A 13,062-nucleotide genomic window follows, 5' to 3' on the forward strand; every position below is an offset into this window, starting at 1 on the left:
ATGTGTTGACTTGGAGCACTAAAAAGAATATTACTTACACCAAAATCTACATTTAAATTATAGGCATGTTTGTTATCTAGCAAAACTTGCACAAGGTCATAAAGTTGATCCTTCAACGGAGTTGATTAAGGAAAATTTGAACCTTTGCAATTCAATCATTTTCCCAGTATATCTATAAATACTATTTAATGCCCTTCTCATTTGCATCCTTGAGATGTTTGGATCTTAAACATTATAATCTAGCTATGTACGAAATATTGCATATATTATAACACACTTGTTGCTTTGTCTATTTATTAGTGGTTTGACTTCACCATCTTCTTTGATTGTTTTTCTTATGGCTTCAATTCTTTCTCTATATGGTGTATTTGGATCACTTGCATGATTCAAGATGAGGTTCCATTGGCTATTTTTGTCAACATTTAACCCATCACAAATATCTAATATGAGAGACCCTTCATGGGCTAGATTTCAATTTTATTCCTCTCAAGATTTTCATGCACTAGATTTTAGTTTTATGCTCTCTCAAGTTCGCCACGTGTGCATCATTTTAGGATTGACTCCTTGGACCAATCAGAATACTTAAGGAATTGACAATCAATACAACTTCTAGAAAAAGCATCAAAATCTAACATGAGTTTTAAAACCTCACTATATTTTTGACATGCCACTTGTAATCATGGAAAGAAAAAAAACAAGTATAAGTTGAAAAGGAAGTGATGAAATTTACTAAGCTCCAGAATAGGCATTGGATCCCAACAATCTAAGTAGAACTAAACATCAGAATCTCAAGGTAGTCATGTAATGTAAGAAAAAGAAGAGCCATCATAAAACTCTTTGGCTTAGAAACTCTTGGAAGGTCCCAATTAGAGATTCAGGAACTCTTGTAGGACCGATTTGAAAGATGGAAGATAGAGGTGGGCTCCATTAGAGGTTTAGGAACTCTTGTTAGAACCCAAAGGGAAGGATGGAACTTTAAAGTTGCATATGAAAACAAGAAGTAGAAAAGACATTGATGAGGCAAGTTATTCATTTTATTAATGGAAACTTTTTGGCATAGCTACAATAGTTAGTGGAGTGTGGTTATTAGATAGAAATATAATAGTTGCATGCAAATATAACCAATGACGTAAAGGAATAAGACATATAGAAATAGAACAAAAGATACAAAGATTTTACATGGTTCATCTAATCTTGGTCTATGTCCATCAAACAGAGAGTTCAATATTATTATCCAATAATTTAACCTGATTACAATCTGCAAACCCTTGTAACTCAATACCATTGCAAGAAGCTACTAAATCATCACAAGAGAATCCCTAATCCTAAGCCATTTTATACAAGACTTATGTTGGTTATAAAATTAAGGTTAGAATATGATTTCCAATAGAAAAAATAACTCTTAACACCTTTTTCAATAATAAAGTCATTTTTTGCCTCACATACCACTACCTCTTGACCCTGCCCTATATCATGATAAGGATTGTGCTTGGGCCCCCACAAGGGACATTATCCTTTGACCCCATCATAGGGGTGCTACCCCCAAACCCCTATAGAAAAATTTGGGGGAGACTACACCAATGAAAGTGGGAAAAAACTAACCTCTGAGCCTGATTAGGCTCCACATAACAACAAAGTGTTCAAGTGTCATATCAAAGTTGTGACTTTCTTTAATGGGGATAATATTAATATAACATTCATTTATCTCAACCATGGGTCATTTTTTATAAAGCTTCTTCTCAATATAGTCAATATGTTCTTTTTGATGCGGTTGTAGTGGTATATGAGTGTCTTATAGTCTCATCAAATTTCTTACCTACAACAACAAGGTTCATTGATGAGACTTCTATTTTGTCTTATTGATGGACAATTTCAGCACAGCTTAGGTGGTTTAAGAGATGTTTAACTATTTCATCAAAGTTATAGCTACAAAGATATAGAGGATATCAATACAACTCTCTTTGATCTCATCAACACGTATTTTTTAATTAGATTTGAGTGATCTATGAATGGATGGTAAGTCTTATCACAATGCTTACCTTTTTCAATAAGGCCAATATTGACAAATCTCTTATTTTGTCTAATCAACATGGATTTTGGTTGTACTTTGGAGATCTATGGAATGGAAAGGATGCCTTGTTGAAATATTCACTTTCAGTGACAAAGGATTTTGATGAGACATAAAGTGATCTTATTGATTGCCATGATGGACATATGTGTAAATGTGCAAAATGAAAAAGGATCAACTAAAATTCCACTCAATTGCATCCAACGGCCTTTTTTTCTCAAGGACCCTCATTGGTATCATATGTCAATTCATCCTAGGAAATGCCATGCCTATTGATTGCAAATAATCCTCATGCTCTATTATATACCACAAGGGATGATCATTTTGTTCTTGCAGTGGGGATTTTTCTTCCTTAACTTTAGTAACATTCATTGTGATCTCTTTCTATCACTTTTAGTTTAATTTGCCCAAAATTTAGATCAAAACATTGTTCCCAACTTTCTTCTACAAACTAACCATGGCTAGGGTTTGTACTTAATGATCAATTTGAGTTGCGTTGACTCTATAAAAAGCAATCTTGTAGATATTTTTGGGGTTTTTACATAGTTCTTTACATTAGACATACTCTATAAGCATAATTTTTTTTTTTTTTACATAAATAGAGATTCTTTTGTTGCATTTTCTTGCCATTTAACTATCTTGATAAGGTTTCATGTTGGGTCTTGAGTGTTTCATTTTTGTCTTTCTAGTTTGTGTATTGTGTAAAAAGTGCTCATATATTTGCATTGTGAAAACTATTTTCCTTGCAACATCTCATTAATTATGACTTGTTTATGAGTCCTAGGGGGTTAAAAAGAGTTGAGATCCATGTATTTGATTTCTTTATAGATGAATTTGTAGTCATAGCCATAGAGATCCATGTTTCAATATAGTACAACATTCCTTCCCTATTTTCCCTCTAAAAGTTCTTAGTCTTAAGTGCACCTTGATTATTAGAAAGACAACCTTCTCAAAAAATTTAGGCTCACATGCACAAGTCCCACACTTAGAGGTTGTTTCCATGTTTCACAAGGTTTATTGGGGGTCATCCACAAGAATGGGTACAAAAAAATTTAAAAACTATTTTTTGGTATGCTCAGTGGGATAAACATTCAAAGATCTAAACTATTTTTTAGAACCTCCATCAGTCACACCGCAGATTTTGACATGCCTAGTGGGACTATATTTCAAGTTTGTTCGAGAACATTCCATGATGAACCAATATTCAATAAGAAATTGGGTTTTCTCTTAGTTCCAATAACCTTGGGAGGCATTTCAGCAAACACCATGGCGACCCTAAATTCTACTAGTTTCAAGTAGTCTTAGTGTAAGTATGCGTAAATATAAACTCTAATCTTTTATGTTTTTGAGTTTTCTATGAGTTGCATCCTTTGAATTTCTTATCATGGATCCATCTCATAGAAACAATTATTTTCCTCTCCCTTATCATGAAGAATTTTTCTCTCCTATTTTCTCCATGTTAATCTGAACCATAGCCTAATTATGTTAGGATTGGTGAGACAAAAATAACAACCACAAGTAAATATAACCAATATTAGAAATGGATTAAGCACACAAAAAAGAAATAAAGATTTAGCAAGGTTCACCCAATCCCTGGGCTACGTCCACAAAAAGAAAGTCCAATACTATTATCTAGTGATTTCAACTTGATTATAATTTGCAATCCCTTACTACTTAATACCACTGCAAGAAGCTACTAAATCATCATCATTATAAAATCCCTGATCCTAAGCCATTTCATGCAATCTTTGTGTTAGTTACAACATGTTGGCCAATAGCCAAAAAAAATTCCATGGAGGGGCTATAGTCAAGGGTTGTCACTCCTTTTTTGTCCATATTAATCTAAACCATAGCCTAATTATGTTAGAATTGGTGAGACAAAAATAACAATTGCATGCAATATAAACAATATTAGAAATGGATAAAGCGCACAAAAGAAAGCACACGAAATAAAGATTAAGCATGGTTCACCCAATCCCTAGGTTATGTACATTACTTACCTAATTAGTCACCACAAGATGAAATTCTCTCACTTGGGAACTAATTAGGCTTTGCACTAAAAAAACTCTCCCACTTGGAGACTGGTCATGTAGAAATACCACTACCTAATGAGGCTTCCACTAGATCGAACCACCCTAGACTCTATTGTTCATTTATTATGTTAAGTCTAGAAGACCAATTAAAGCTAAAGAGGAATTCATTCAACTTCTCCCTTATCACTACCTCTATAAACATATATGTTGGATTATCATCTATATTTATCTTTTTCATCTTTAACTGTCCATCATCCAAAATTGACCGAATGTGCAGCTTTATGTATTTTGTCTTTGAGTATAATGAAGAATTAGTGGCAAGATGAATCACTCTCTAGCTATCTATGTCCAGATAATTGTTCCTCTATGGTTGTCCCAATTCTTCCATGAAAAATTAAAGTCATATAATCTCCTTGGCTTCCTCTAGATAAACAACATACTCTACCTATGTAGTAGATAAAGCTTTCACCTTCTATAACCGATAAATCCAACTCATTGTTGTCCCACCAATAGTAAATACATATCATGTAGTACTCCATCTAGTAATTAGATCCCTTGCCAAATCTAAGTCAACATAGCCTTGTAAATCAATAGAAGAGCTCCCAAAGTGTAAACATTTATTGGATGTACCTCTCAAATATTTGATAATTCATTTGACTTCATTCCAATGCTCAATCAAAGAATGATTCATATACCTACTAACAACTTCCACTGTATGTGCAATATGTGGCCTAATATACACCATGGCATACATTAAGCTCCCTATAGCTGAAGCATAAGGTACCTTGGACATTTTATCCTCCCCTCCTTATGTCTTTGGAAACATCCCATTATACAATTTCAAATGACTAAGAAAATGTGTGATGACAATTTTGGCATTCTCCATAGAGACATGTTGCAACACCTTCTCAATATAATTAGCCTGAGATAATGTCAATGTTTTGTGTTTCCTATCTCTGCAGATTTGTATACCAAGGATTTTTTTTTTTGCACCCAATTCCTTCATAGAAAATGAATGTTTGAACTATTATTCCAATCTCTTATTGTGATCCATGTTAGACCCAGCTACAAGCATATCATCAACATATAAAAATAAAATAATATAGCTATTATCATCTAACCTCTTAAAATAAATATAATGGTCTAAATGGCATGAGTGTATCCATTCTCATTCATAAAACTATCAAATCTAATGTTCCATTGTCAATATGCTTGCTTCAAGCCATATAAACTTTTGTTCAATATGAACACTAAATTCTCCTTGCATTTGACCTCAAATCCTCGTGGTTGTTGCATATATATTTATTCATCCAAATTTCCATGAAGAAAAGTTGTTTTAAGATCAAGCTATTCCAAATGCAAATCTTCAACAACCACAATACTTTAAATAGTAAGAATAGAAGTCATTTTAACAACTAGAGAAAAGATCTCATTAAAATGAATGCCCTTTATTAGTACAAATCCTTTTACAAATAACCTGGCTTTAAATATTTTCTACCTCCATCCTCTTGTTTAAGCCTATAAACCCGTTTAATTTGTAAATCCCTTTTTCTTGCAGATAACTTACATAAATACCAAGTATGATTTTTCTGCAATGAATTCATTTCTTCTTGCATTATAGACTTCCAATGAATCTTTGTATTCGTCTCCATAGCTTTATTCTAACATTCTCGTTCACCTGCATCTGTTAATAAAATAGAATACAAAGAGGGAGAAAATCTTTCGAGGTCTATTTAGCCTTGTTGACCATCTAACATTCATGAGGGTGTGTGGTATTTATTCTTGTTATTTTTGCAAAGCATAAGGAACTATTGGAACATCATCTTTTGGAGTATCATCTAGTACTACATAATCATTTTCTTTCTTCTCATGTTGTTGCAATAGATCTTTGTACAAAAAATTCTCATTGAATATGACATCCCTACATCTTACAATTTTATGATTTTTAAAATCCCAACGTCTATAGCCAAATTTATCAATGCTATATCCAACAATTACACATTTCTTCCATCTTGGTTCTATTTTGAGAATCTATATGTGCAAATGCTTCATAACCAAAGGTTCTGAGCAAGGAGTAACTCACTCCTTTACTAGTCCATGCTTCCTCTGGAATACAACATCCCAAAGGAGTAGATGAACCTCTATTGATTAAATGAACAACACTATTAACATCCTCAACCCACATGTTTAAGGGTAGCCCAACATGCAACCTCATACTCCTTGTACACTCTATTATTGTCGTGTTCATGCATTTAACCACTCCATTTTCTTATGGAGTCCTTGGAACAATTTTCTTGCTATGAATACCATTAGTGGAATAATAGTCTTCAAACTCTCTATTGCAATACTCACCATAGTTATCAAATCTTAGACATTTTATCCTTTTACCAATCTCATTCTCAACCAAGATTTTCATTTCTTAAAAGTTTGAAATACATTAGACTTATGTCTAAGGAAATAAATCCATACTTTTCTTATTGTATCATCAATGAATATAACATAATACAGAGAACCACCAAGGGGAGATACTTGAGTTATTCCCCACATATTTGTATGCACAATCTCTAAATTATAATTTTTTAAAACTTTGTACTCTTCACAAAATTAACTCTCTCCTTTCTATAAATACAACTTTCACAAAAATCCATATTGACACATTTCAGTCTTGGTAACACTTTTTTTGAATGAATTAATTTCATACATTTTTCACTCATGTTCCCAAGTATGTTTTACCATAGTGTTGTTTCAGAATCTCCAATGACTATTTTATGTTCTTCCTACTCAACTACAGTAATTGTTCCTGAACACTAGCTATTCTCTATAAAATTAAAGTAGAAGGAATAGTATGACCCATACAAAGATGTAAGGTGCCTACTTTCAAACCTTTGATACTATTAAGGAACCTTTTGAAACCTTCCAATTTTTATCATTAAAATTAATTATGCAACCCTCATCACCTAGTTTCCCTATTGAAATTAAATTTCTACTCAACCTTGGAACATGTTTTATCTCGTGTAGTAGCTAATGAGTCCTATTCTATGACTTAACCTTAATTCTTCCTTTTCCAAAAATCTGATAGGGTTCATTATCTCCCAAATAAACTAGTCCAAAATCCCCTTACACATAATTAAAAAAAATAACTTCTATATGGAGTAGCATGAAATGAAGCCCATAAAACCGAAACCCATGAATCATCAACATTTTCTAAAGAAAGAAGAAAAAATCCTCTTCGAATTTATTATTCACCACATTTTCCTCTATGTTTCCTTCTTATTTGTCTCCTTTATTGTTCTTTTGAGACCAACAATCTTTCTTCTTATGCCTTGATTTCCCACAGTACCAATAATCTCTTGGTCCTTTGGATCGAGACCTTTTTCCTTTTGATTTTCCTCTTGATTTCCCATGGTTTCCAAAAAAAATCCTCTCTCATTTTTTATGCCTCTACTTTGTGTGTTAAAGACACTTCCTAATGTAGATCCACCTAATCTTTTCCTATGATTTTCCTCTCTCAAAATAACACAAATAACATCATCAAATTTTAGTGCATTAGAACCAAAAACATAATTACTCACTCCCATTACCGAGCCATACCATCTTTTAGGAAAACAACACAAAATTAAGAGAGCCCTAATTTCATCATCAAAATTAACATCAACAAAAGATAACTAACTATTAAACTCATTTAAATGGTCAACAAACTCACCTTCTACTATCTTAATATTAAATAAATTCTTATTGAGAAATACCCTATTTTAAGCAAAGGGATTTTCATACAACTTTTCTTGGGTTTCCGTCAATTCTTCAGTTGTCTTTGCTTTCATAATATTAAATGCCATTGATTGTTCCATACACAATCAAATACTTTCAAGTGCCTTCCTATCCAAAATATCTCAGTCCTCATCTAACATATTTGGATCCTTCTTAGATTTTCCTCCCATTAGCTGCCATAAATCCTTCTGATAAAAATAGTCCTCTATTTTCATTTTCCATAACTGAAAGTTCTAGTTTTTAAACTTCTCAACCTTCATCTTACCCTCAAATTCCATTTCTCCCACTCAATCACCAGACTCCCACTCAACTATGAGACTTTCCTGTACAGAATAACTAAGAAAACCACACTCTGATACCACTTGTTAGGATTCGTAAGACATAAATAACAATTACATATAAATATAACCAATGTCAAATATGAATAACAAACATAAAGAGAATACAAGACACACAAATTTAGAATGGTCCATCCAATCTCCTCGCCCCATCCACCAAACAATAAGTCCAATATTATTATCCAGTGATTTTAGCTTGATTACAATTTGTAATCCCTTGCAACTCAATACCACTACAAGAAGCTACTAAATCATCATCATCATAAAATCCATAAACCTAATCCATTGTTGGATAGTAAATTACACCAAGATAACTGAGAGGTGTTGGGGGGTGGGGGGTGTGGGGGTGAATCAATTGTTCATTTAAAACAACTATCAATATCCTTTTTAATTCTAAAACATGTAAATAATTGATACAACAATCACAGAAAGATAAAAATGCATAATAACACTAGATATGTTAATTAGGGAAACCCTTGATTAGAGGGGAAACCCTGGTGGGAATGATGCCCACAAGATGATGTACTAATATAAATTTTCCTTGTGAAAGGATAGACCTTATTAGGAGTCAATAAAATACAATCATTACATATGAATCATTTTTAGGAGACTTTGAGTCTCTATTAGGAGATTCCAACCCTATTAGGAGTTGTGTCAACCTTGTTAGGAGTTGAAAGGAGGATAGATGGACCCACGGTCCAAACAACCTTCACTAGATAATCTTTCAGATAAGCATATCCAAGATCTTTGAACTAACTAAACAACAACTCATTTTCTAATACAATTTCTTTGAAGTTCACAACACATCACTCCTCATCAATCTTTGCTTTGATCAAAAGATATTCACATTCAAGTTCGCTCATATAATAACTATATGCACTGGATATCACATATGATCTCACTGGTGATTATAAGCAAGGAAACAACCTTTTCTTTATACCAAGTCCTAAAGTAAATTTTTGAGTCATCCTTGAGGCTTTCCCAATTTATAATAATAATATAGGACAATCTTAAGATATTACAATACATGTTACATTATGATTTTGCACTTTTCAAGATTACGAACAACCTGTCAACTCATAGTCCTCATAACTTTTGACACAATGATAATCTAATTATATCCTATTAAAAAAGGCATTTATGTTGTGTCTAAAACCTTTTTCTTGGTCCTCTTAAGCCATTTCCATCCCTATGATGAGATATAATCAAAACAACAACACCCTCTTTCCAGAAATGCTATTGCAAAGCTACCTTCACTAAAATCCTTATAAATTAAACCACTCTTCATATTTTCATACTATCTCATAGCTATAGCATCTAGACATACTAATAAATATATCCCTAAGTGTGCATAAGTCGATCTTCAATCCTTAAACTACCCTAAACACTTTTTCCTATATAACTCTACCAGTTGTCATAAAGTAACAAGTATGTTGGCATCAATGACAAATATTGTCATGAATGCAACACATAACCACTAAATTATTCTCCAACAATGCTAATATACTCCCCCATATGAATATCATCAACATTCATGCTAACAATCTCATCTATTGGCATTGATGGAAACATAGATGAAAAATGTCTAAGTACCATAAATACCAAATATTTCTCTTCCTCATCTACCTTTGCTCCCTTATTCATGTGTCTCATGAATGTAAGCATACATCTCAGTCTAAGATAGGTTGTAAATATTTTTTCATGTTTAAATCTTAACCATGGAGTAATCAACATGCATAAGGAAGGTGTTAATTTGCCCCATACATAAGCATCTCCAAATCTTCTTTATTGACATCAATCAACACTCTCCCCCAAAGGATGTTTTTCATGTACACATATCTCCCCCATTGACATCAACAACAAATGAATCATTATGTCAACTCTCTAAGTTTAATCATTTCCAAAATATTATGTTCAAGCTCAAGTTTCCAAAGACATTATTAGATATGCCAATCATACTTCTCAAGTACTCAGATGTGTCCTTAGCCAAAGGTTTTATAAATATGTCTACTATCTGCTCCTTTGTGGTAACCTATTCCAATATGATTTCTTTATATCTTAAAAAGTGATACTTAATAGATATATGCTTTGTCTTTGAATGTAAAGTTGGATTCTTTGACATACTCAATGTACTTGTATTATCACAATGTATGATAATAGGTTCAACAAAATCTATTCCAATGTCCTTCAATATCTTCTTCATCCAAATAATATGATTACAATTTTTTAATGCTATTACATACTCTACTTCTACAGTGCTCTATGAAATGCAATCATGTTTCTTTCTTAGCCAAGAAACCAATCTTCCTCCAAGGAAGAATGATCCAATCTACAATTCCTTCCCAATCAACATCACTTTACACACATAATATAAAATCATGTGATCTATCATACCATAAACCATAATCAGGTTTGCCTTTCAAATGTTTGAAAAATCTTTTTATTGGTGCATAATGTCTCTTTAGGATTTGCATGAAATCTTGCCACAATTATAACTGTATTAGCTATATTAGGTCTAGTATGTGTCAAATATTGTAATTCACCAATAATAGTGTTGTATTTCTTTTGTTCAATACTAGGGGATTCATCTTTGCTACAATTTACAACCAATTACCACATGTTTACAAATTTCTAATCCAAATATTTTCAACAAATATCTAAGATAATTAGCTTGTGATATGAAATTTTCATCTTTGTTTTGTACAATTTGTAATCATAAGAAGTATTGTATCTCTCCAATCATACTCATCTCAAATTCCTTCTTCATTTCTTTTGAAAATATCTTACTTGCTTCATCATTACCTCCAAAAATAATGTCATCCACAAATACTTCAACAGTTAGTATGACATTATCATTCTTTCTAAGATACAAGTTACTATTAGCATTACCTTTCACAAATCCCAAACTTGTCACATGTTTGTCTAATTTTGCGTACTAGGCTCTAGGTGCTTGTTTTGGTCCATGCAGTGCCTTTTTCAATATGAAAAACTTATCTTCTTTATTTGTCAAAGGAAAACCATCAAGTTATTCAATGTACACCTCTTCTTCAAGTTCTCCATTAAGAAAAGCTAACTTCACGTCCATTTGATACAATTTAAAGTTCTTGTTAGCTACATATGCCAAAAACATTCTTATTGTTTCTAATATAGCAACATGTGAAAAAGTTTCTTCAAATTTAGTTCCTTCTTGCTATGAATAATCAAGTTACATACCAATCTTCCTTTATTTCTTAAAACTTCGCCTTGTTCATTCATTTTATTTCTAAATACCCATTTAGTTGTAACAACATTCTTATCTTTAGGTCTAGGAACCAATTCCTAAGTCTTGTTCTTTTCAATCTACTACTCTTTTTATTTCATAGCTTTAATCCAATAATCATCTTTGCAAGATTCATCAGCATTCTTTGGCTCAACTTGTGAAATTAAACATAATTATTCACTTACCTTGTTCCTTGTCATAACTCCTTTGTTTACGCTTCTAGTTATCTATTCTACAAGTTGATTATTTGCCACATTTTTGTTAGTTGTCACCTGTTCAATTCTAATTTTTTCTCTAGGCTCAGATCTAGGTTCTTCTCTCTACATTTCTCCTTGTAATTTAGTCTGTAGATTAGTGTTAGTTTAATAAAATAATTCCTTCTCAACAATATTATTGTTAGTTCTCTAATTATTTTCTCCATTAAAATCATGGTCAAGTATGCTTTCCTAAATTCTAAACTTTTCATGAATTCTTACATTAGCACTTTCAACAATAGTCTTTCATCTTTGATTAAAACATCAGTATAATTTTCTTTTTAATGAATAACCAAGAAATATTCCTTCATCACTTCTTGAATCAAAATTTCCAATATCATCATATCTTTTAATACAATATTTACTTTTAAAGATTCTAAAGTACTTCACAGAAGGTGCATGTCCAAACCAAAGTTCATAAGGTGTCTTACCAGTGCCTTGTCTAATCTATACTCTATTTATAGTGTATAATGTTGTGTTCACAATTTCTCTCCAAAATACATGTGATACATTGTTCTCAAACATCATTTCTCTTTCTACCTCTATTATTAATTTATTCCTTCTTTTTGCTACTCCATTCTTTTGTGGTGTCTTAGGGGCTAAAAGTAGTATCTTTATGCCATTATCTTCAAAAAAATTGTTGAACTCACTTGAAATAAATTCTCCTCCTCTATTATATCTCAAGAATTTAATTTTTTGACCAAATTCATTCTCAACTCTACTCTTGAATATCTCAACTCTACTCTTGAATATCTTGAAGTTCTCAAAAGCTTCACATTTATCTCTAAGAAATGTAACCCATGTCATTCTAGTGAAATCATCAATAAGAAGCATGGAATACATTTCACCATAGAATTCTCTTGTTCTTGTAGAACCACTCAGATCTGTGTGCAATATCCAATTCCATTGAAGTAGTAATTGTCTTGGTTGGAAATGTTTTTTTTTTTTTTCTAATATACATTCTTTGCACATCATATTAGTAGGTTTCACAATCTTAGGAAAATATCTAACTACAATTGTAGTACTGACCTTCATAATGTTATCAAAGCTTATATGACAAAATTTATTATGCCATATGCAACTATCCTCTAATTTAGCAACTAAACATATCATTTCAGAGGGATTCAACTCAAATACATTATCTCTTGTCCTTGTACTGGTACCAATCAATTTACCATCTTTATCCTTGATAATGCAAGCTTTTTATGTGAACTAAAATTGGTATCTCTTGTCAACAAGTTGTGCAACACCTAAAACATTATGTTTCAAATCACCCACAAAGTAAACATCTTCAGTGTTAGTCTTTCCATCAAGTGTAATAGATCCTTTTCCTTTTATGTGG

Source organism: Cupressus sempervirens, chromosome 1, assembly GCF_028749045.1.
Source record: "Cupressus sempervirens isolate cs-2001-9-10 chromosome 1, ASM2874904v1, whole genome shotgun sequence".
Classification (NCBI taxonomy): Eukaryota; Viridiplantae; Streptophyta; class Pinopsida; order Cupressales; family Cupressaceae; genus Cupressus; species Cupressus sempervirens.